A 25,985-nucleotide genomic window follows, 5' to 3' on the forward strand; every position below is an offset into this window, starting at 1 on the left:
CGCTGACCTTGTGGTTGCCAGTCTAATACTTTAGATCAGAGATTTACAAACCTGAGGAAGCATCAGCACCGCTCAGAGAGTTTGTTAAAAATGGAAAATGTTGGGGTCCATCCAGAGTTCCTGAGTTAGGAGGTCTAGGGCAGGGCCCAGGAATTTGCACGGCTACCAACTTCTAGGTGTTACAAAAGATGGTCTACTGCTAATGGCTGTTGGAACCTACCTGGTAGAAGCAGATCCATGGAAAACAAGTCCTTCTTTGTGATGGACAGAACAATGAGTATCTATAACTGTTTAGAGATTCAATAAAGATCTCAGAAATATCTGGGGCATGAGCCCTTCTTAGATGATAGTTCATAACTGGAATATTTGTGAAATTTCCTTTCCCAGTCCAGAAATCATGGCACTGCTGGGGGTCATCACTGAGTATTTACTCTGTAAGGGTAATGGTTTAGGAGAGATTTCCTCGCATGGGCTGCTCTCTGTTGGAATCCACTTGGCTGAAAGAAGTTGTTACCATGCCCTCAAAGTTTGAACAGGAAATTCTCTTTCTCTAGAACACCTCCTTGCCCTTTGTCCTTTTCTTTTCTCCCGGTAGTTTTATTGACAAATAATTCATAAAATTATACAATTTACATACAATTCAATTATTATACAATTCAATATTTTGATCACATCAAGAAGAGTTGTACAAGCATTACCAGCTCATATTTTAAACGCTTTCTTCATTGTTCTACTCATTGTTATTACCTCCCATTCCCCCCCAAATTCCTCTACCATACTCCAATGGAACCACTCATCCAGTTAGTTGCCTGGATTTCATACACACACACACACAAAACTTTTCTTAAACTAACAAGAATAGCAAATAAACACAGAAATTTAAAACCTCTGAAAAGAAAACTGAGAAACTGAGAACAAATTTAAATGGAGTATAAGGGAGATCAAAAAGGTGCTCAATGTTACCCTAACTGCACCTGCCACGATCCACTCTCCAATGCATCTGCACGTCAGCAGAGCTGCTCACATGCCTGCTCTGTGCTCCATGGTCAGAGGGTTTTCAGGCTTAATCCACATGTGTTCCCCCTTCATTTAAAAAAAAAAACTGAAACAGCTTTAAAATGGATCCAAAAGGTGATCGAGTGATAAGATGTTACATTCTGACATAACCACATGTAGCCATAATTGACTCTGCAATGCTCTCTGTGTGATAACAGGGCTGTTCCCATTCTGCAACTGTAATCTTGGGAAATGCATGGAGGCTCAATCCATGAGCGGACCCTGCAAATGGATTTTGGGCTTCCACTGTCATCCGTAGCCTTTTGCAAACCAGGTGTTCACAATTTAAGCTCAGCTGCCATTCCCTCCTGTATATTTGAATTTTATTATTTGCAATCCTTATATCACACAGGCTGGTGGCTTTGTCCTTTTCTAACTGCTTCCTGCCCATCATCCACCTATAACCTTCAGCTCAAAGTGTGTTCCCCGGCCACCTCTACCCCAGGCTCCATAAAGTACTTTGACCTCTAAGTGCTCATTAGGCTGAGTTTCCAACTACTTTCTTCCATTAGGGCATTTCCACAGTGACATGGAAACTACCCATTTATGTATCTAAATTCTAACCCCACATCAGGATATTTAAGGACAACCTTACATTATAATCTTTAAAACCTGAGTATGTATCACAACATGGGCTACATTATAATGTTTATATAAATTCTTGGTAGGTTCACAGATGAATGTGTGAATAAGTCAACACAGTCATATACTTCATTGAAGTTTATCCCGACACTAACCCTACACTACTTCTGGAAATTACATGTTGCTAACACACAAAGACAATGCTCTACATCTTCCTTTAATGACTAATGATCAGGGTCCTAAAAACTTTCAAGTTATCCTCTAAAATGCAACTATGGTCTCTCCCCATTCATCACCAAGAAGAGCAAAAATAAAAAAGAGCAAAGACTCAAGCAAACAATCAATCCAAAGGACTAATGGACTCTATGAACCTTGGCCTCCACCACACTGAGAGCAGAAGAACTAGATAGTACCCAGCTACCTGTACTAACCACTCGTATTAGGATCACAATAAAAGGTCCTGAACAACAAGAAAAGATAATGTGGAACAAAACTCAAAATCATATGAAAGACCAAATTTATAAGTCTGACAGAGACTATTGGAACCATGGACCTGGAATTAAACTCACATCTAGGGATCACCTTTCAGCCAAACAGCACACTGGCCTATGAAGTGGACGCCTGTAACACCTGTGAGGATTGAACTCTTCAGAATAATCAACCCAATAAGAGACCCAATAACAAAAGAAGACAGAAAGAAGCAGGAAATATGGATAAATAAAAACAGGGAAGCCAAGGACGAAGTGAGAAGGGTGCTGTTTGCATTGACAGCATTGCAATGAATGTTACAAAATAAAATGTGTGTAACTTGTTGAATGGGAAACTGAGATGCAGGCAATTACTTAATCTTACACAGAGAGATTAGTCCCTGGAAAAGGAAATAATGCTTGGTAAAGACCCTCGACAGGATGGACTGACATAAAAATTAATAAATGAATAAAAAGATGGAGTGACAGTGGACTCCAATGTGAGAAGAGCTGTGAAGCTGGCACAAGATGAGGTGGTGTTTCATTCTGTTAGTGATGGGATCCCTAAGAGAGGAACCAATTCAATGGGACACAAGAGCAACAACAGTAATAAGCTATAATCTCCTTTGCTGTAATCCCCTTGGGATACATTGTAAATTCTAGCCTCTATGTCTGTGGTTTTAATCACATTTTTGAGTGAATTCTCGGTTACAAAATTAAGGTATGCAGAGGGACATATTTTATTGGAGCACATAGGAGCAGATGAAGGGGGAGTAGGAGGGAGTGGAGCACATCCTGGCCCACCAGGCCCTGAGGATGATGACACCAATTAGAGCATCCAGTCCACTGAGAGGACCACATGGCCAGCCCCACTATGAGATATGACGTCCCTCACAGACCCATGGCCCTGCAGGGGACAGCACTGGAGACACAGTGTGGGAATTGCACCCGACCTGATCCCACCACACCGAGGCAAAGCACTGGGGGAGTGCAGCGGAACAGCAAGGGATTGCAGCAGCAAGGTCCCCAGGGAATGCTGAAAGTGGTCTTTGGGGCCAGGGCGTGGTGCCCCAACAGACTGGACTGGAAAACACTCCTAAAGGCCAACAAACGATCCTTGAACTAACTACAAGCTTTTCTTTTTTGTTGTGTTTTGTTTTGTTCTTTGTTGGAGGTCTGTTGTTGTTGCTTTGTTGTATACTGTTGCTTGGTTGTGCTCTGTCTTGTTTTTGTGCATGTTATTATCTCTGTGGGTTTGTCTAAATAAGATGGGTTGGATGAACTATCTAGAGGAAAAACAACGGGACTGACAGTTCTGGGGGGGCATGGGATGGGGGAGGTGGGGGGGTAAAGGAAGTGGTGTTAACAAACCCAGGGACAAGGGAACAACAAGGGATCCAAATTGGTGGTGAGGTGGGTGTGGCAGGCCTTGTAGGGAATGGTCAAGGGTAATGTAACAAAGAGGTATAGCTGAAACCCAGGTGGGGACAGAGCATGATAGTGGGACAAGAGGAAAGTCAAAGGAAATAGAGGAAAGAGCAAGGAGGCAAAGGGCATTTATAGAGTTCTAGACAAAGACATGTACATATGCAAATATATATATGAGGATGGGGAAATAGATCTATGTGCCTATATTTATAGGTTTAGTATTAAGGTGGTGGAAGTCCATTGGGCCTCTACTCAAGTACTCCCTCAATGCATGAATACTTTCTTCTATTAAATTGGCATTCTATGAGGCTCACCCTCCGGACGCAGCTGATGAAGCCAAAGTGGATGAACAATCAAATGTGGTGAAGAAAGCTGATGGTGCCCGGCTATCAAAAGAGATAGTGTCTGGGGTCTTAAAGGCTTGAAGGTAAACAAGCGGCCATCTAGCTCAGAAGCAACAAAGCCCACATGGAAGAACACACCAGCCTGTGTGATCACATGGTTCTGAAGGGATCAGTTATCAGCCATCAAACAACAAAAAAAATCATATCATTGCATACACACCTCCATGATATAATTGCTGAGGACAAACGGGTGCATAAGCAAATGTGGTGAAGAAAGCTAATGGTGTCCAGCTATCAAAAGAGATAGCATCTTGGGTCTTAAAAGCTTGAAGGTAAACAAGCGACCATCTAGCTCAGAAGCAACAAAGCCCACATGGAAGAAGCACACCAGCCTGTGCGATCATGAGGTGTCAAAGGGTTCAGGTATAAGGCATCATCAGGGGAAAAAAATCTTACTATAGTAAATGAAGGGGGAAGTGCAGAGTGGAGACCCAAATCCCATTTGTCAGCCATTGGAGATCACCTTGCAGAGGGGTCTAGGGGAGGAGATGAGTCAGTCAGGGTGTGATGTAGCACTGTAGAAGAATACAGCTTTCCTCCAGTTCCTAAATGCTTCCTCCTCCCCAACTATCATGATCCGAATTCTACCTTCCAAGTCTGGATAGAGCAGAGGATGTACACTGGTGCAGATAGGAACTGGAGGCACAGGGAATCTAGGGCAGATGATACCTTCAGGAGCAGGGGTATGAGTGGTGATACTGGGAGGGTAGAGGGAGAGTGGGTTGGAAAGGGGGAACCGATTACAAGGATCTACATGTGACCTCCTCCCTGGGGACGGACAACAGAAAAGGGGATGAAGGGAGACGTCGGAGGGGCAAGATATGACAAAATAATAATTTATAAAATTATTAAGGGCTCATGAGGGGGTGGGGAGCGGGTAGGGAGGGGAAAAATAGGACCTGATGCAAAGGGCTGAAGTGGAGAGCAAATGCTTTGAAAATGATTAGGGCAAAGAATGTACAGATGTGCTTTACACAATTGATGCATGTATGGATTGTGATAAGAGCTTTATTTGTCCCTAATAAAATGTTAAAAAAATAAATGATGGTGGCAGCAATTAAATAATCTAATTGAATGATGTTTTGTTATACTATCTGTAAGAGCTCCCAATAAAATGATTTTTTTAAAAGAAAAAAAATTAAGGTGTGCTTTGTCTCCACCTTCAAAAACAAACAAACAAAAAGCCTCACTACCAATGCTAACTCGTGGCAGTCCTATAGGGCAGGGTTGAACTGCCCCTGTGAGTTTCTGAGACTGTAATTCTTTAGGGGGCTAGAAAACCCATCTTTGTCCGAGGAGTGGCTGATGTTTTTGAACTGCAGACCTTTAGGATCACAACCCAGCAATAACCACTATATCTTTAAAAAAGATCATTCCCTGAAAGATAAAAACCATACCTCCATAGAGAGAAGAGCCACACAGAATTCCCATCAGTGAAACACAGGCAAGATTTCTGTCTGAATTGATGGAGGTCAAGACCAGAGGCTATAACACAGACATCATGGGAAAAGGAGCCAGGCTGAGACCGGAGGTTGAGCCAAAAAGACTGAGATAGAACAGAGAAGCCTCCCTGAAATGATGAGACTATGAGGCAGAGTGGTAGGAAGGATTTCTGGCACACCAAGGCAGAAGCCGAGGCACTAGCTGACTGAGAGACTAAGGACCAGAGAGAGACGTGGCTGTTGACTAAGTGACAGTATAGCTTTGTATCAATGACTATATTCTTACTGCTGTATCTGACTTATAACCTATTAAATTCTCTATTAAGCCCTCATAGTTGTGAATTTTTCTGTAGGTGCTGTTTAGCCATTTCAATGAATTATAGACTCTGGCGTAGCAGTAGAGTGCTCTGGATGAACAGCTGATTTCAGTGTAAGTAGAAGATAGAGAGGGGAAACATGTCTAACCCCTGTCTTGGGGCAATGGGGAAACCACAGGTGGTCAGATATGCCAGCCTTCTGATTTACTCTGTAAACTTTGGCTCAAATGATAATAATTTTAAAAATAGGAAAAAAGTATATGTTGCTGTGTGTTATCAATTGATTCAAGCTGGTAGCTACCCCCATGTGAGTTGAACTGCCTGTAAACAGAGTTTGACCCAGAATTGAAGTAGATTTTCTAGGCTGTATTCTTTGTGGAAACAAATCGCCAGATGTTTTCTCCCAGGAAGCCATTGAGGAGGTTCTCAAAGAGGTTTGACACTGTAGCTATTCCATTAGCAGCCCAGCACATAACAATAGAGCCAGCAGGGTTACCTCAAGACAGACAAAAGAATCCAACTTACTGCCAGGAGTCTGTGCTGACTCATAGCAACCAGGGCAGGGCAGGGCAGGGCAGGGAAGACCTGCTGGGTGACTTTCTGAGGCTGTTCTTGTTTATGGGAGTAGAAAACACTATCTTCCCGGTGATTTCCAACTGCTGATCTTTCACATCTCAGCCCAATGGGCAGCCAGGGCTCCCTAGACAAGGTAAAAGCCACGGAAAAGAGTTCCTTTCCTGTTGTATTATTGTTATTTTTAAGAAACCAGGTGATCATCTAAGAGTGAGTTGGGAACGTGTACGGAAGGGCAAGGGGGCAGCAAGTTACTTGTTCTGGGAAGGACTTCTGGGCTCTGCTGAGAATGAATACAAACCCAAAGGAATCCCAAGGGGCCACCTGGCTTGGAGTTCTTCCAAGTGCTGGATCCAGAGCTGCCAATAGAACCCACGAATCCTTTTCAGGGTTCCCCAGGCTCCTCACCCCCACCCCCCAATCTCACTACTCAATCCCTAGCACAGAGTTCCAGGAAAGCGCTCTGGGCTAGGTAAAGGGAATGTCTTCTATTTGCACAATTTTGGTGTTAGCTTTTTCCTCTATTTTTGTTCAATTTATTTATTTTGTTGTTGAGAATATATATAGCAAAACGCAGTCCATTTAACTGTTGCTGCACATGCAATTCCATGGCATCGATGACATCCTTTGAGGTGCGAAACCATTCTTATCCTCCTTTCTAATGGACGTCCCAATGAGCATAAATTCACTGCCCCCTGAGGTTCCTATCGGATCTTTCAAGTTGCTATTATAAGTCTGAAACCACGTAAATGTTCTTAAAAGAGCTCAATGCAAAAAATAGACATTCTTTACGACTTAAGCAAACTGTTGTTTTAACAATACCCCAGGGGGCATTTTTGCCTTAAAGTTTAAAGATGATCTTGGAACAATCATTTCAGGAATGCAGCAACCTGATGTACAGCACAAGGAAAAAGGAACCTGGTTTATACGTGAATAGACAAGACATTGATGACTATAAGGGGGCCCTCTATGGGGTGGATACAGGAAGTGGGGAGGGATAGGTTGAGAGGAGAGGGGGGAGCAGGATGGAGAAGAAAAAGAACCACATATATGAATAATTTAACCAGATATGTTGTTGAGTTCGTTTCCTGAGATTGACTAGGTGAATATATATAGTAGGTTTCTTTTTTTTAAAGAAAGTATCCCTCCAGATCCCTTATCCCTCAAAGCTAAACAGTGGTCTGAGTGGCTTTAACCAAAAAGGAGGAAAAGCAAAATTGAAATGAACTTGAAGTCTTTAACAACAAGCAAGTTCATTTCAAAAACAATTTTTTAAAAATAATGAAACACCATCCAGTCCTGTGTCATTCTATAATTGTTCTTATGCTGGACTTGTTGCAACCACTGTGTCGATCCACCTTGTCAAGGACCTTCCCCTTTGACACTGCCTCTCCACTTGACCAAGCATAATGTCCCTCTCCAGAGATTGGTCTCTTCTGAGAACATGTCCAATGTGAGACAAAGTCTCACCATCCTTGCATGTAAGGAGCAGTACTTCTGGCTGTACTTCTTTCCAGTCAGACCCATTTGTTCTTTGGGCAACAATCGTACTTTCAATATTATTTACCCACACCATAGTTCAAAGACATTAATTTTTCAGTGGTAGTCCTAATTCAACTATTACTTAAATATGAGACGTTTGAAAACACCATGTGGTGGATGCGCGGCACCTTAGTCTTCAAAGTTACAACCTCGCTTTTCAACCCTTTAAAGAGTTCTTCTGCAGCAGATTCACTTAATGACTTCTTTTTTTGACTGCTGTTTCCATGAACATTGATTGTGGCTAGAAGCAAGAAGAAATCCTTGACAACTCCAATCTTTCTTTGTTTATTATGATGTTACCTGTTGGTGCTGTTGAGAGGGTTTGGGTTTTGTTGACATTGAGCTTTAATTCATACTGAAGGCAGCAATGTTTAATATTCATCTGCAAATGGTTCGAGTCTTCCTAACTTTCAGGAAGCAAAATTGTGTCGTTTGCATATTAACAGCATATTGCAGGCTGTTAATAAACCTTCCTCTAATACTCATGCCAAATTCTTTTTCATATAATACACCTTCTCTGGTGATTGGTTCACCATACAGATTGAATAAGTATGGTGAGAGGATACAACTCTGATGCACACCTTTCCTGATTCTGAACCATTTCCTTGTTCTGTTTGCACCACTGCCTATTGACCCTTTTAGAGGTTTCTCATAAACACAATTAAGCATTCTGGAATTTCCATTCTTCTCAAGGCTATCCATAGTTTGTAATGATCAACACAGTCTAATACCTTCTCAATAAAAAACAAATAAGCACCTTTTTGTTTTGTTTTGTTTTTAGCTACAATATTTTATTTCTTTTTTTAAAAACAATTTATTAGGGGCTCATACAACTCTTATCACAGTCCATACATATACATACATCAATTGTATAAAGCACATCTGTACATTCTTTTCCCTAATCATTTTCTTTTTTTTTTTCTCCTCAATAAGCACCTTTTTGTATTCTCTACTTTGAGGCAAGATCCAAGTGATATGCTTTTTCCACATCCCTTTCTAAATTCAACTTCAACCTATGTCAGCACCCTGTCCATGTACTTCTGCCAATGTTGTTGGATGATCTTCAGCAAAATTTTACTTGCATCTGCTATCAGGGATATTGTTCTATAATTTTCACTGTTGCCTCTCTCTTCTTTCAGTGGGTATAAATAAGGATCTCTTCTAGTCAGTTGGCCAAGTAGCTATCTTCCAAAATCTTGGTATAGATGATTAGTGAGTATGTCCAGTGTTTCATCAGATTGTTGAAACATTTTTAAAGTCATTTTATTGAGGGCTCATACAACTCTTCTTACAATCCATATGTACATCCATTGTGTCAAGCACATTTGTACATTTGTTGCATCATCATTCTCAAAACATTTGCTTTCTACTTGAGCCCTTGGTATCAGCTCCACATTTTCTCCCTCCCTCCCTGAACACCCCCTCTTTAATGAACCCTTGATAATTTATAAATTATTATTATTTTGCCATGTCTTACACTGCCCAATGACTCCCCTCACCCACTTTTCTGTTGTCTGTCCCCGAGGCAGGGGGTTATATGGAGATCCTTATAATCAGTTCCACCTCTCTACCCCACCTTCCCTCCACCCTCCCAGTATCGCCACTCTCACCACTGGTCCTGAAGGGTTCATCTGTCCTGGATTCCCTACATTTCCAGGTCCTGTTTGTACCAGTGCAGATCCTCTGGTCTAGCCAGATTTGTAAGGTAGAATTGGGATCACAATAGTCTGGGGGAGAAAGCATTTAAGAACTAAAGGAAACTTGTATACTTCTTCATTGCTACGCTGCACCCTGACTGGCTCATCTTCTCCCCGCAACCCTTCTGTAAGGGGATGTCCAGTTGCCTGCAGATGGGCTTTGGGTCTCCACTCTGCACTTCCCCTCATTCTCAATGATATGATTTTTTGTTCTTTGATACCTGATGCCTGATCCCTTCGACACCTTGTAGTCACACAGGCTGGTGTGCTTTTTCCATGTGGACTTTGTTGATTCTGAGCCAGATGGCCGCTTATTTATCTTCAAGCCTTTAAGACCCTAGATGCTGTATCTTTTACTAGCCAGGCATCATCAGCTTTGTTCACCACATTTGCTTATGTACCCACTTTTTCTCCAAGATGTGAATGCAATATGCTGGCATGAAACAGGGAACCAGGAGAAAGGTCTGAGGGCTGGCCCCAATCCCAACTATGTGGACAGCTATACCTCTCCCCAGAAGAATTTACTTCAGAGGACAGCACTGAAGCTACATCTCAGGGAGAGGGACATGTTTGATCAGAGCACATGGGAGTAAATGAAAGGGAAGAGAGAGTGGAGCACATCCTGGCCCATAAACCTTTGCGGACAATATCTCTGCTCAGAGCAGTCAAAGCACAGAGAGGGTCATATGGCCGGCCCCACTATGACACATGACATTCCTCACTGACCCACTACAGGGGACAACACTAGAGACACAATGTGGGAGTTGCACCTGATCTGACCCCACCACACCGAGGCAAAACACTAAGGGTGTGCAACAGACCAGCAAAGGGAGCAGAGCAAGGAAGTCCCCAGGGAGTACCAAAGATAGACTTTGGGTCAGGGCGTGGCACTCCATCAAACTTTACCAGAAAACACTCCTAAAGGTCAACAAGCAGCCCTTGAACTATTTACAGGCTTTTATTTTCTTTATTTCTTATTTGTCATTGATTTGTTGTTGTTGTTTTGTTGCTTTGCTTTGCTCTGTCTTGTTTTTGTGCATATTATTATATCTGCAAGTCTAACATAGGCTAGATAAGCAATCTGGAGGAGAAAACAATGGGACCAATGGTTCTGGGAGGACATTGGTGAGGGCTAGGTGAGGGAAAGAAAGGGGTGTTAACAAACCCAGGGACAAGGGAACAACAAGTGATCCAAAATCAGTGGCGAGGGGTGGGTGGGTGCGTGTAAGAGGCCTGGTATGGTTTGATCAAAGTCAATATAACCAAAATGAATTACTGAAACCCAAACGAAGGCGTAGCATGATAGTGGGACAAGAGGAAAGTAAAAGGAAATAGAGGAAAGAACTAGGAAGCAAAGGGCATTTATAGAGGTCTAATTACAGGTGTGTACATATGTAAATATATTTCTGTATGATGATGAGGAAATAGATCTATATGCATCTATTTATAGGTTTAGTATTAAGTTCGCAGATGGATATTGGGCGTCCACTCAAGTTACTCCCTCAATGTAGGAACACTATGTTCTAGTAAAATGGCATTCCAGGATGCTCACCTTCCCAACATGATTGCTGAAACATTTCAATTGATTTTCCCTCTATTCCTGAGCCTAGTTTTTGGCTAATGCTGGCAGCGCAGCTTGGGTTTCTTCCCTCGGTAGATCTTGAACTTCTTCCTTCAGTACCATTGGTTCTTCTTCATATGCTACCTCCTAAAATGGTGGGATATGGACTAGTTATTTTTGGTACAGTGACTGCATTATTTCCATCTTCTTTTGATGCTTCCTGGGTCATTCCGTATTTTGGGCATGGAAGCTCTCAAAATTGCAACTAGAGACTTGAATTTTTTCCTTGGGTTCTTTCAAGCTAAGATATGTTGGGCATATTCTTCCTGTTTGGTTTTCTAATGCTCAAACTTTGCACATTTCATTATAACATTCCTGGAGCTGCCCTTGGGAATTTCTGTTCAGCTCATTGACCCTCATTTTTCCCCCATTTACCTTAGCTACTCTACCAGGAAGAGCACGTTTCAGATGCTCTTCTGACGTCCACATTTTATCTCCTCTCTTTTCCTGTCATTAGAATAACCTTTCACCTTGGGCCTCTACTCAAACACTCCCTCTATGCATGAATACCTTCTTTTATTAAATTGGAACTCTATGATGCTCACTCTCCCGACACAACAGCTGGAGCCAAAATGGGTGAACAAGTAAATGTGGTGAAGAAAGCTGATGGTGCCCGGCTATCAAAAGAGATAGTGACTGGGGTCTTAAAGGCTTGAAGATAAACAAGCGGCCATCTAGCTCAGAAGCAACAAAGTCCACATGGAAGAACACACCAGCCTGTGGGATCGAGTGGTCCCAAAGGGATCAGTTACCAGGCATCAAAGAACAAAAAATCATATCATTGACTGCACACCTCCATGATAGGATCGCTGAAGACAAATGGGTGCACAAGCAAATGTGGTGAAGAAAGCTGATGGTGCCCGGCTATCAAAAGAGATAGTGTTTGGGGTCTTAAAGGCTTGAAGGTGAACAAGCGGCCATCTCGCTCAGAAACAAATAAGCCCACATGGAAGAAGCACACCGGCCAGTGCGATCATGAGGTGCCCAAGGGACCAGATATAAGGCATCATGCAAAAAAAAAAAAAAAGATATAAGTGTGTGTATGTATGTGTATATATGTGTATATGTATATATGTATGCGTATATATATATTATATTAAATGAAGGGGGAAGTGCAGAGTGGAGACCCAAGGCCCAAGTGTCGGCCAATGGAGATCCCCTCATAGAGGGGCTTAGGAAAGGAGATGGGTTAATTAGGGTGTGAGGTAGTATCGATGAAGAACACAGTTTTCCCCCAGATCCTGGATGCTTCCTCCCCCCAACTACCATGATCCGAATTCTACCTTGCAGGGCTGGATAGGACAGAGGCTGTGCACTGGTACATATGAGGGTTGGAGATACAGGGAATCCAGGGTGGATGATACCTCCAGGACCAAGGGCTTGAGGGACGATGCTGGGAGAGTGGAGGGTGAGTGGGTTGGAAAGGGGGAACTGATTACAAGGAGCCACATGTGACCTCTTCCCTGGGAGAGGGACAGCAGAGAAGGGGGGAAGGGAGACCCCGAATAGGGCAAGATATGACAGAATAACGAGGTATAAATTACCAAGGGCATATGAGGGAGGGGGGAAAAGGGAGGGAGGGGGGGAAAAAAAAAAGAGGACCTGATGCAAGGGGCTTAAGTGAAGAGCAAATGCCTTGAGAATGATTGGGACAGGGAATGTATGGGTGTGCTTTATACAATTGATGTATGTATATGTATGGATTGTGGTAAGAGTTGTTGGAGTCCCTAATAAAATGTAAATGAAGAAAAGAGGAGAAAAAAATGATTAGGGCAAAGACTGTACAGATGTGCTTTATACAATTGATGTATGTATATGTATGAACTGTGAAAAGAATTGTATCAGCCCCAATAATTTGTTAAAAAATAAAAAATAATTAAAAAAAAAAAAAAGAATAACCTTTCAGTTTCTTCATGAATTATGTCGTTGATCTCATCCCATCACTCCTCAGCTCTATCATTAATATTTCATTCATCAAATACGTTCTTAAGGTATTTTTGAAATTCAAGTGGGATATATTTGAGCCATATTTTGGCTTACATGGACTGTTTTGATTTTCTTCTATTTCAACATGAAACTGCCTATGAGCAATTGACCATCTACTTCACAATCAGCTCCTGGCCTGCTTTCAGCTGCTGATATTGAACTCTTCTATTGTCTCTTCCCACAGATGTAGTCAACTTGATTTCTGTGTGATCCATCTGGAGAAGGTCCAACAACTTTTGAGTTGTTTCAACAAGGTATTAGAGATAAAGAAGTCTTGTAAAATACCATCCTGCAATCTCTAGTGTCATATTTCCAACAGCTGTTTCTTCCTCTTTGTTTCCAATGTTTACATTTCAGTTACCAACAATTATAAATGCACCTTGACTGCATGTTTGATCAATTTCAGACTGAAGATAATGGTAGACTTCTTCAATTTCTTCATTACTAATTTTAGTGTTTGATTCAAAATTTGGAATATAGTCGTATTTATTGGATGTATTTGTATGGAGATAGATATTTTCTTATCACTGGCAGTATTATACTTCAAGATTGATCTGGAAATGTCTTTTTTTGGCAATGAATGCACTGGCAATCCTCCTGATTGGGTCATTTCCAGTGTAGTAAATTATATATTTTTATAATTCTAATAGCCCATCCAAGCTCATTGTGGCCTAGAATATCAATCTTTATCCATTCAATTTTTAATGATGCCCAATTTTCCTAGATTCATACTTCAAACATTCAAGATCCAATTATTAGCTGATGTCTACCTCCGTTTCTTCTCATATTGCATGGTGCCACATCAGCAACTGAGGGTCTTGAATGCTTTCTTCCCAAAGGATGTACTCCATCCTTGTCATCATAGTCAGCTTCACTTTGAGATGGCAGCATTTCCTCAGTCATATTTTGAGTGTCCCCCAACACGAGGGGCTCATCTGTTAGTGCTGTGCTTCTATGCATGATGTTTTCAGTATTTGACAATGTTTTAATGTTATCTACAGTTTTTAGTAGCTAATTCATCTGAAGTGGATAGTCTATTCCTCCTTCAGAGTTTGTTCTTAGTCTGGAATCTATGCTGAAATATGTTCAATTTGAATAACCTTGCTTGTATTTGAAATACCAGTGACAGGGATTTCAGCATCACAGCTACACACAAATCGCTACAGTGTGACACACTGACAGACACGTGGTGGTTGAATTTCCGTGGCTCCAGAAATACATGGGAATTTTAAATTCTATTCTGCAGTCTCTCCATTTTGATCCCGATCCTACTATAGAATCTGTGATCAAAATATTCAGTACTGATAGTCAAGCACTGCCTACTTTTTGTCTCACAGAAAGGGGCCAACTTCATGAAAGCAGTTAGGGGTGCATCCCATTCTTTACGCTCCTTCTTCCTCTGCTGCTCCAGGCAAAGAAAACCCAATTATTGTACCTTGAACGGCTGCTTGAAAACTCTTCATATCTCATGATTAAGGGAAGGCTTGCACAGACAATTAATGCAACTGCTATTGTAAAAATTGTCCAAAGTGTGTTAGATATAATAATGGAGAAAGAAAGAAAGAAAGAAAGAAAGAAAGAAAGAAAGAAAGAAAGAAAGAAAGAAGAGAGTGGCTTCTAAATTACTGGTGATATTTGGTGCCTTGATTTGGAGATTTAGGGTCCTGGTTTCATGGAAAGCCCAATGAAACAGCCAAGTAAGGCATTTAGTGCTTCTTTTCTTCTGTGTTTGAATTACTAAAGCATTCATATCTATTGGATGCTGAGCAATTTGTTGAGGATAAAATGAAAGAAAAATTCATGAAGAAATAAATGAAAATAGAACAATGGGGATATGGAGTTCTAGCTCAGACTTTACTGAAAATATGAATTAATTTTTCCTCTTCCCCCAAATTCAATAAATTCTAAGTTAAGATCGAAAAATAAATAATTCTGTCACAGCAGAGGCAATGGGATTAGAAGGTCATCAGCTAACCAAATATTGCAACAACAAAAATGTTTAAAGACAAGAAATAGAGGAATTCCACCACATAAAGTCACAGACGCTATGGCCAGCTATGTAATGACACTGGTGGGCGAGCACAGGGTGCTGTAGCACAGGCAGGCACCAACCTCTCTACCGGAACACCAGGGAACCCCTCTCCCAGCAGTCACTCGCAACATCCAGAATGTCTTAAACTCGAATAACCTCAGAAAGGAGCACAACATTCCAGTCCTCGGTTTCAGAAACACCACCCAAATAAGTTACATGTATTAAAAATTTTTTTTCAAGTATAAACTTTCACTTAAGAGACAGGAATGGTCTCAGTAATCTATTTTCATTATTGTTGTTGAAAAGACACATTAACCAACTTGACAGTTTTTCTGTGTGCAATGCGTGATATGGAATACGTTCTTCACGCTGTGTAGCTGCTCTCTCACTCCTTTTCCTAGTTATTCTTCCACCAGTAACATAAATCCACTGCTCGCTAAACTTATGAGTTAGCCTTTCCAATGCCTATCCGATCCCCTGTAGACGGTTCTTAAGAAGGCCCAATGCATAAGGCAAACATTCATTACTAATTAAACCAACTATTGTTTTGAGAAAGTTGAACTTTCTGGAGTCATGGAGGCCAGATGAACTGAAGTCTTCTTTACATGAAGCAAGAGGCTAATTGGATGTATACTTTTGGATAAGAAAGTTTATTGTGACCATTTTCAAACTGTCGACCCAGGCGTATCACTAAGTTTGGTAAGTTGGTATCAATAACAGGATCACTCCTCCTGCACCAGATCTCACAAAATCCTCCAGAATATATATGGTCAACTTCAATCACAGAATAATATGTGGTAAGTACAGTTGTGAGTTGCCTAAATAAAATATTTCTTAGATTATAGGACTTTCTACTCTGAATTACAGCTTTATTGGTTACAACATTATTAGCATTTGAGTGGAAATCTGTGTAGCTTTTCTCCTTCCATTCCTTTAATTACTACTTCATGTTCAAAAAAGTTATTGACATGGGTTTACAAATACTAATTACCACAATATGGTTGTTAAAACTCCCGAAAATTTAACAAAATCAGTAGCACAAAACCAGCAGCAGTAAAACCAGTGTGTGCTTGCAGTACACACAGACACAACCAGCTACTCCAAAGCATTATTTTTTTTTAGCCAAAGCATTATTGTACCAGGACAGCTTGGTCCAATGTGCATTAGAACGTTCCAAATGTAAATCAGTATAAAGTTTTAGTCTTATAAATATATTCATATATGTGAGCTGGGTTTATTTTTAAAATGGGTTGGAAAGGGGGAACTGATTACAAGGGTCCACATGTGACCTCTTCCCTGGGAGAGGGACAGCAGAGAAGGGGGGAAGGGAGACTCCGGATAGGGCAAGATAGGACAAAATAACGATGTATAAATTACCAAGGGCACATAAAGGAGGGGGGAAAGGGGAGGGAGGGGAAAAAAAAAAGAGGACCTGATGCAAGGGGCTTAGGTGGAGAGCAAATGCTTTGAGAATGATTGGGGCAGGGAATGTATGCATGTGCTTTATACAATTGATGTATGTATATGTATGGATTGTGATAAGAGTTGTATGAGTCCCTAATAAATGTAAAAAAAGAAAAGAGGAGAAAAAAATGATTAGGGCAAAGACTGTACAGATGTGCTTTATACAATTGATGTATGTATATGTATGAACTTTGATAAGATTTGTATGAGCCCCAATAAATTGTTAAAAAAAATGTTGGTGCTATGAGTTACTACATGGTATATTTTTATCATGATAAATTTCTGCTAAAATCCTGCACAGTGATCCAATAGACTGTCCTTTTGGTGACACCTCTCTGATAATGTCACCGGTATGGACTACACTCACCCATCCGCCCACACTTCCCTCCTGACCCCACTGTCTGAGTATAACATTTCAAAGTTGTGGCAAGCTCTCAGAGACCAGAGAACATTCCTATGAAGACCACAGATGGAGTAGCACAGGTTAAGAAGTAAGGAAGATATTCTGAACTTCGCATCCAGGTGTGAAACCCCACTTTCATAACACCCTCAGAATTGTGGCTCCCTTTATGGTAAGAGGAGCCCTGGTGGCCTGGTGGTTACACATTGGGCTGAGGTTCACAGCATCAACAGTTTGAATCCATCTGCCTGCTCTAAGGAAGAAAGGCCTTTCTGCTCCTATAAAGCGTTCCCCTCCCGGAAACCCACAAGGTCAATTCTGCCTGTGCTATAGGGTTGCTAGGACTCTCGATGGCATTGAGTTTAGTCTTTTTGGTTTTCTGGTGAGTTTTCTTTTAGAGTGGCTATTGAATAGTAATTTGAGAACTTGGTTCATCCCCCTTAAGCAATGTAAAGCTTCCCTATGGACCCAGGCCATCCGCACAGCACTCAGTGGTCACTAGGGATTTGCTTGTGGCAGGTCACTGTGGATCATATTACAAGTGTGTGGGGTGGAGAGAAATTATTTTAGCCTTTTTACTCAACTTCTCAGAGTCATGGTGAGCAATAAGAACATTGAATCTTTTCTGTTTTAAAGATCGGACAATGTTACTCCCAAAGTTCTGCCCTGTTTTGAAAACGGATGGGCAATCGGTGGGACACACAAGTACCTACTGAGTTGAAGGCTGATTGTGATGCTATGCCAACCACTTGGATTTTTTTTCTATGCTTTTTAAAACATATCCAGAAGTATCCCCAATTTGCTTGGAGAAACTGATGATTAAGATCAACTTTCCGAGAACATATATTTAAAACCTCAGATTTCCAATTATAAGTTCAAAGCTATTTCTATAGTACAATGACTTTCTTCCAGGAAATCAATTAAGAAAGAAAGGAAGAAAAGAAAACATAGTGTGATGCACTTCACTCCTTCCTCTTGTCTCAAACAAAGGGTTTCAAGTTTGTTGAATTTTCTTAAGTGACTTAAATGATGGGCTCACATTGGTCTACTTTTCCTGGCAATACCCTCTTAATCATGTGCCCAGATGGACTGCTTTTGTGCGGAATGGCCCAGCCACAAAGCATTATTGTACCAGGACAGCTTGGTCCAATTTGGACCCACAAGCCCTACTGAAGCAGCTAATATGAAAGATTCACAGGAACTAAAGCTCTCTATAAACAAATGTTTGCAACAAAAAGGAATCTTAAGACTTCTGAGAGTAGCCCAAGAACTGGACCACATTCTGTTCTTTATAGAGATGAACCGAAATACTCCCCCAGTGTTGCAATTGTCCATTGGTTTCTCTGCTGCTTCCTCCATTTGTGAAGTTTATGCGGTGGTCCGTGGCGTGCACCATGAAGATAGAGGTGAGCACTGTCTGCATTGCCTGACTTCCGGGAAAAGGTTTCTCAATGCCAAGGGCTTGCATTGAGAGGGAAGAGGAATCTGTCAGTCCAGAGTCATCATCATCTCTGTGGTCTAAAATCACATTCCTACAAAGTTTATGGCAGCTTAGCCTCAGTACTCAAACATCTCAGACATAGTTTGCTAGTGAAGTCTCCTGTTTAAAAGATGAGAATGATTATAGTTCAGTGAATTCTTTCATCAACACCCTAGGCAAGGTAGCCTTCCTGGGTTTCAGAAAGCAAGAAACTTCTTTATCTACTTAAGGGGCAAAAAAAAGAGAAGAGTTTTGAAATGCCATGATAGCCTACATAGAATTGCCCCAAATCTTTCTTTGGTCTCAGTTGATCCATATATTCATTAGTGCTTGGTAGCCTGTGGTCTGAACTATACCTATATAACAATATATTAACCAAGGAGAGTATAATAGTTATCATAAACATATGTTTTTATCCTATATACATGTTATAGAAGCTATATAAATATATTTTTAATATGCTGTTAATTATTATTTCTAGCACAACTATACTTATAGCATCACAGGCTCATCATATTTGACTCAAATGTAACTAGCAACAACGGTAAATGCACTTTTAAATGTATATTTTATTACATTATGTGTGAAAAATACAGTGAACAACCACTATTCAACAAACTCTTACATCATGTTCAGAGACATTGATTACAGTTTTCTATCCATATCGATATTCTAATTATTTTTGTTCTAGTGTTTCCACTTCCATTAATTAAGTCTCAGTACCCCCAAATTCCCCATTTATATGTTGGAGTAACTACTGTGCATTTGGGCAATAATATTTTGTATATAAAAATGTTTGGGGGGAGTTTGAATAAAAAGATGGCATCTGTTTTCTAATTTGAAGAGTATATGGTTTATTTGAGGCAATACTATATTAGGGAACTAAGGGGAAGGGACAAAACCTTCAGAAAAATAATGGAATAAAATGAGAAAATCCTTAAAATAAATACCCTTAAGCAATGAAGCAAAGGGAGTATCTTAGACTTCGGCGTCTGAGATCTGTGATAATTTGTAAAGCTTTCTTGTCTAGAAAGATTTTGCAGGCCTTAGATAAATGAGGTGCTGGCGATTAAGTGGACCTGGGAAAGATATTTTTTCTTACAATTTTTTTTAAATCCGAAGGAAAAGGTTCATTAAAAAATGTTATATCTCTGGTCCATCAACTTAATGACACCCTTTCTCTTACTTTTCTTCTACTTATATATACGGTTGTCCCATAAAATAAATCCCAGCCAAAAAACAAGGCTTTGAAGAAATGAAATAATAAATTGTTAGACAAACACTCCAAAGCACTGCATCTGGATCTTCAAACAACTGAATCCGCACTCTGTGATATGTGTATACCAATTAACGGCATTTGGATGGCAATTAGATTTACAGAATAATCTTTGTGTTGGCACGCATGCCAATCCCCAAGTGAACGCCATCTTCTGGGCGTGATAAACACAGCAGCATCTTGGCTCAAGCACACAGGACAGTTGTGTAAACTTGCATGCATGTCAGAGTCACCCGTGTTCATTTTAACAACCCAAATGGCAGGATTAACTGGGTTTAAAGAATGAATGGCTTTAGTAGGGTGGGTTGTTACATTTTCAGAGTGTTTGTTGATCAATAAAATCCGACTCAGATACATTAATTACAGGAAATCATTTTTCTTGTAAATTCCAAGCAATTAAAAAAAGACTTTTATTAGTTACTAGGTGCTGCCGTCTAGTCTGTTCTGACTCATAGCAACCCCGTGTACAACCCTGTGTAAAAGGCAAAGAAACATTGGGTGGCCCTGTGCCAAACCCACAGTCATTTCAATGTTTGAGTCCATTGTTGGAGCCACACTGTCAGTCCATCTTATTGGGGACATTCATCTGTACTGCTGTCTCCCTTGTCCAGGGACTGGTCTCTCCTAATAACATGTCCAAACTATGTGAGAACTCTTGCTGTTCTTACTTCTAAGGAAGATTCTGGCTGCACTTCTTCCAAGACGGATTTGTTTCTTCTTCTGTCAGTTCGTGATAAATACAACATTCTTGGCCAACACCATAGTTCAAGTTCATCACAGAGCCCCTGAATCAACCACCCTGAAGAGCATCCTGCATCTGGACTTTGAATGGCATGAAGGGATACAATTTTATTTGATTTAAATCTTCTCAAGAGTGATACAATTTTATTTTAGTTAACTCTTCTCAAGACAAAAGATTGGGCTACTTGCACCCAAAGTCATCGTAAATTATATAATTTTGTATGTATTTAAAATAGATCATCTTAAAAACTTAAAAAAAACGATTGCTTTAGAAATTTACTATTTGTATTCAAAATCTCTGATGATCTATGGTTTAGAAATAAAACCCTCTGATATCTGAACCAGAGTTCTTAAAATATAATTGATCACAGAATCTTTTTATTTCTTCTTCAATAAGTCCTATCATCTTCAGTTAAAAAAAAAAGATGGTAGTCAGAAGACATCTTTGGGGCATAGCTGAGATAGAGCTACAGGGGAAAATGTTAGAGCCTAAACTGAAGGAAAAAAGCAATGAAAACCCCTAATAAGAAGAAAGGAAATTCTTAAATCTGAGAAGCCCAATATCAATTTTCCATGTGGTATTCCTGGTCCAATTATCAACACAGGCATCTTCTTCCCTAAGTCTCCAGGAAAACTTGTCACATAGGCATGTACTGGTGAGCACTAGGAGTAAAGGAATGTTGTATTTTACATTAGATATATAGTGGAATTTGGAATCAAATTTTACTTAAATACTGTACCCTGGCAATTCAGATTTTCATAAATTCATGATGCTATACATATGATATATATACAACATGTTTTTAATTTTCAGGCATTATGTGATGAGGGAAGTTGTTTGCAGTCTTTTTATTTATTTATTGAATCTGATGAGCTGCACAATATCACATACTTATTAAGAGCAAATAAAAACTGCTGAGCTATGTAGGAAATGGACAATACAGAATGAATTCACTTTCAGAGCAGTCACAACAAATAACACACCCGCTTATGGGTATCAGAGTCCCTCCCTGGTGCAGCCAGCTAAGCACTCAGCTGTTAACCAAACAGAAAGCAGTTCAAATCTGTCTAAGGGTAACTCAAAAAAATAATACGTGACAATCTACTTATGAAAATAGCAGCCATTTGAAACATAAATGCATTCTAACACATTGTCATGGCTCAGAGTCAACTCAGTGACAACTAGTGATGGAAAATGTGCGTCTCATTGTGTCTTAATGATCATAAGAAAATTTGAACAAACCAGAATTCTAAAATGCCCTCCCACACAATCTTCAGAGGTAATTTTTACCTAGCAGTTATCATCAGTATGAGTTTACAGCTGCTTAAGGGAGTTATAATTAATATCTATCTTTCTTATTAATCTATAAAATCCATGAGAACAGAAACCATATCGATTTCTACTAACTATTTCATGCCCATTGCCCACACCATACCTGGCAGACAGTAAGTTCACAATATGAGGAGATATGAAAAAAATCATGAAAACGTGCATGTCTACTGAGTGGAGGGAAGGGAGGGCTGACCGCCAGGTGTAGGGAGGAAGAACTGAGGATGCTCTTGGGAACATTGGGGAGCAGGGTCTTTAGAAGCCTGTAGAAGATGGGCATAACTGACCTAGGGCATCTGGGGGAATCCCAGGAACCCAGGCCGGGTGCCATAGAACACTGGGAACAAATGCTGAATCTTCAGGGTGCACAGCATGCTCCAGAAGCTGCTGTGGTGAGACCCCAGGTGGGAACCACACTAGGTGAACTGGGTTCCACCTCACACACACTTGCAGCCTGAGGACATAACCCAGAAAACACATGGTGTCTGAGGAAGCAGAAGGCCCCTGTACCAAGAGTAGTGTAGAGTTCGTTGGCGGATAAAAAGAGCTTGCTACATCAACTCCCTGTATGCCGTATTAAGATACGTACTGTTCCAGCAATCCTGTGACAGCCATTCTGTTATATTTTGCTTATGCTTGTGTATATTAGGGTGTCTCTCAAAGGTGTACCACCCTTGGGGGGGACAACCTCTTGAAACCATGGTATACGTTTCTCTTTTTTTTTTTTTTTTGGTAAATGATATTGAGTGTAAGGGAAAGAAAACACAAGAAGTTGAGGGGAGGGGAGATCTATCTGTTGAGGGATATAAGAAGAAAATTATATCAAGCACCAGAAGAAGAAGTATGTTTGTAGACTGATTATAAAAGCAATTATAAAATTATGTTTGATATGACTGAATTATGGAATGATATGACATATTCATACATTTCCAAGTTACTGAAAATTGAAGGGGAAAATAATCATAGAGGCAGGAATGAATTTCTGGGCTCTCACTAAATCCTATCTCCATTTGAAGAACAATCAAAATAGCGTCTGGGGTCTTAAAAGTGTGTATTCAAACAAGCAGCCATCTAAGTGAATAATCAACTAAGTCCACACAAAAGAAGCACACCGGCTTGTGTGATCCAGACATGACAATCACAAATTCAAATATGGTGAAAAGAAAAGTATCAGAGCTAAAATTAAGAACACCCAATTTGGAGAAGACTATGGAGGACAGTGGAAGTCCAAAACCCATCTGCAGAATATCTAGTCAGACCAAGTCATTGGCAGATCTGCTCTGGCCAAAGGCGAGAGTCCAGAACAGCCCTAGTAGCAGGCAGAGACCACGGCAATCTTAATTATGCTGGACAGAACTCAGTGCGTGGCCAGTCGACCTCCTTATGGACAAGACCTGAATTGGTACTGGCTGCAAGCATCTCTTAGTTGTGCTATGACAGAGATTTCTTCCTTGGCTTTTGAATGTTGATGGGGGTCTTCTCCTATTAACACATTATTTGTAGTTTTGTCTTATAGGATCTTATCCTTCCCACTTTATTGTGATTTGTTTTTCATCGTCTTCTGTGGGGTTCCCCGCTGTGAAGCACAGGAGAATTGGATGCATAATGATAATAGCTAATACAAAGTGTTATAGGGGTGCAGGGGTTCGGAGTGGGAGATAGGATAGGAACGGGGATTACAGCTGTAAATCATGAAGGCAGGAGTGGGGGTGGGGTGGCCTAGAACTGATCATGATTGCAAACTCATTTTAAAAGCAATGCAGCCATGAGGGCGGGAAGGATAGATGTGGTGGTGATTGTACAATTCCCCTTGACATGGTTCAGTCATTGAATTATTCACTTGTATGATATGTAAATTATGTGTCAATAAACTGTTCGGGGGGGGGGGAGTGAAATTAAAGCTATGGGGAAATACATTGTTTACATTGTTGGATACAAATGTGGTTCTCTGGCATGCAAACATCCATCCATTATGCATTGGGCAGCTCATCACAAGGTCAGCACTTTGGAACTGTCAGCTGATCCAAAGGAGAAAGAGAGAGCTTTCCTGTAAAGAGTCAGTCTTGGGAATGCCCACCGGAAGTTCTACCCTATCCTATAGGGTTGCTGTGAGGATGCATTAACTAATGAGGGTTTTTTTGTTTGTTTGTTTGTTAATTGTGTATTGAAAGAATGAATATACAAATGCACCAGGCATTAAACCCCCCTCCGATCTATTTAAGAAATTAATCACTCTCCCTCCCACGAGGATGACTAAGAAAAATATGGAAATAACTAATGATGATGAGGATAAAGGGAAATTAAAACTCTTACCCATTGAAATGCAAAATGGCACAGTCATGGTGGAATACATTATGGGGTTCCTCAAAAGACTGAAAATAGATTGACCATGTGACTAAGCAATTCTACTCCCAGAGGAGCCTCAAAAGGAGAGAGACTGGAGAATCAAAGTAGAGATTCACAAATAGAAGGATATGAAATGTATGACTAATTACCTCCAAATACAACAGCCTCCTTGGCCTTTAGACCAGAATAATTGGATTATACCTTGCAACCATTACTGAGCACTTTTATCAAAGATTTCATGGCAGAATCCTGATCAAAAGGGGGGAAATGTAGATGATAACTTCAAATTTTTATGAACTCAAGATTTCTAAAACCAAGAAGTTTGAATGAACCCCTGAAACTAGGTCTGTGATATCATCTTCAAATCTTAAATAATAATAAAAAAATGCTTGAAGTCATCCTAAAACTGAGCAACAGGCTACTCTCCCCAGCCCCTGCCACACCGGGACTGCAGAAGTAAAGACCAAGAGATATGCTTCCCTTCAGATTATGGCCCAGAAAGCCTTAACCTCCCTGCCTTTGTGCTTCCCTGCTGCCTCCCTTTGACTTCATTCTTCCAACTGTCTCCAACTCAGGTAAATGGTGGGGCTGTTCTCTGCGGGAACGTCTTGGCAGCCCCATAGCCTCTTCACTGGGAAATATCAACTGGCTTCACCCTAGACTCTTTGAATCTGCCACTTCAAAATGTACTGCTGTTGCCGCCAGCCCAGACCTGCTGAAAGATGGGTCAAAAGTGAGTTTAGGATTCTCAATAAATTCTGACCCTAAAAAAAAAAAAAAAAAACCTGAACAACAATGCAGTATCACTAGGGGGAATAGGTCTGCTTAGAGAATTATGCTCTTTTAAGAACCATCAAATCAACAGCAGCAATTTGAAATATCAGATAGAAAACTTAGGAGGCAGTAAATGTATGTAAATAGGGACACTGCTCAGAAAAGCATGAGAATGGTTACACAACTCTAAGAAGTTAATCAATGGCCCTGAATCACATATATGGAAACTGTTGAACTGATGTGTATAGCCTCAAAAATAACAATAACATAAATAAAATGATATATCAAAAAGGTGAATCACTTATCCTTGGTGACTTCAGTAAAAGAATACATGTATGTGTGTTCTTAAATAATGTCGACAAACGGAAGACATGCCAAAGACAGCATTTGTATCATGTTCCGCAAAAAGAAAAACTCAGATTGGATGAGGTTGAGACCAATGATTGAAATGTAATGTTGCAAATGTCCAGGCTCTCCCACTCCCATTGTTTCTGATTCCTTGGCAGCTCTTTTCTCTTATACCAACTACCCAACATGGGATCAGAAATGTATTCCAAGAGTCTGCTTGTAATCTCTTGAGCATCACTAAAGTTATCACGGTTGTTATTGTTAGCTGTCAGCGATTCTGTTCTGACTCATCTCAATGCTGTGTACAACTCATCATGTCATTACTCAGTCCTGTGCTATCCTCACAGTTACTGCTGTCTGAGCCCCTATTTATAGCCACTGGGGCCATACCTCTCATGAAGGGTCCCTTTCCTTTTCGCTGGACCTCCACTGGACTAAATATGATATTAGTTGGTTGTCAAACTTGCTAGTGCTTCAGAAATCCAGATCTTGCAGTAAACAGAAACATAGGCACTGAGCATGTCGATTTTCATGATGCTATTTATAAAATTCTTATCACAGAAGTCCAAACGTCCACTAAAAGGGATGCTCTTTTCGTGTAGATAATGAAGACAGTATTCTTGGAGCAGAAAGGAAATCGTGGGAGAGAGATCCCAAGAGGATGGCCAAGTAGACATTG

At 40.5% G+C, this 25,985-nt stretch overlaps 1 protein-coding gene across 1 annotated transcript in view; it reads right to left on the minus strand.

The window, feature by feature from the left end:
• The window catches only part of AGBL1 (AGBL carboxypeptidase 1), a 1,082,464-nt gene that overhangs the window by 992,333 nt on the left and 64,146 nt on the right, over positions 1–25,985 (minus strand). The gene's annotated exons all lie outside the window — the stretch shown is intronic.

This window comes from Tenrec ecaudatus, chromosome 9 (assembly GCF_050624435.1).
Source record: "Tenrec ecaudatus isolate mTenEca1 chromosome 9, mTenEca1.hap1, whole genome shotgun sequence".
In the NCBI taxonomy this organism is placed as follows: Eukaryota; Metazoa; Chordata; class Mammalia; order Afrosoricida; family Tenrecidae; genus Tenrec; species Tenrec ecaudatus.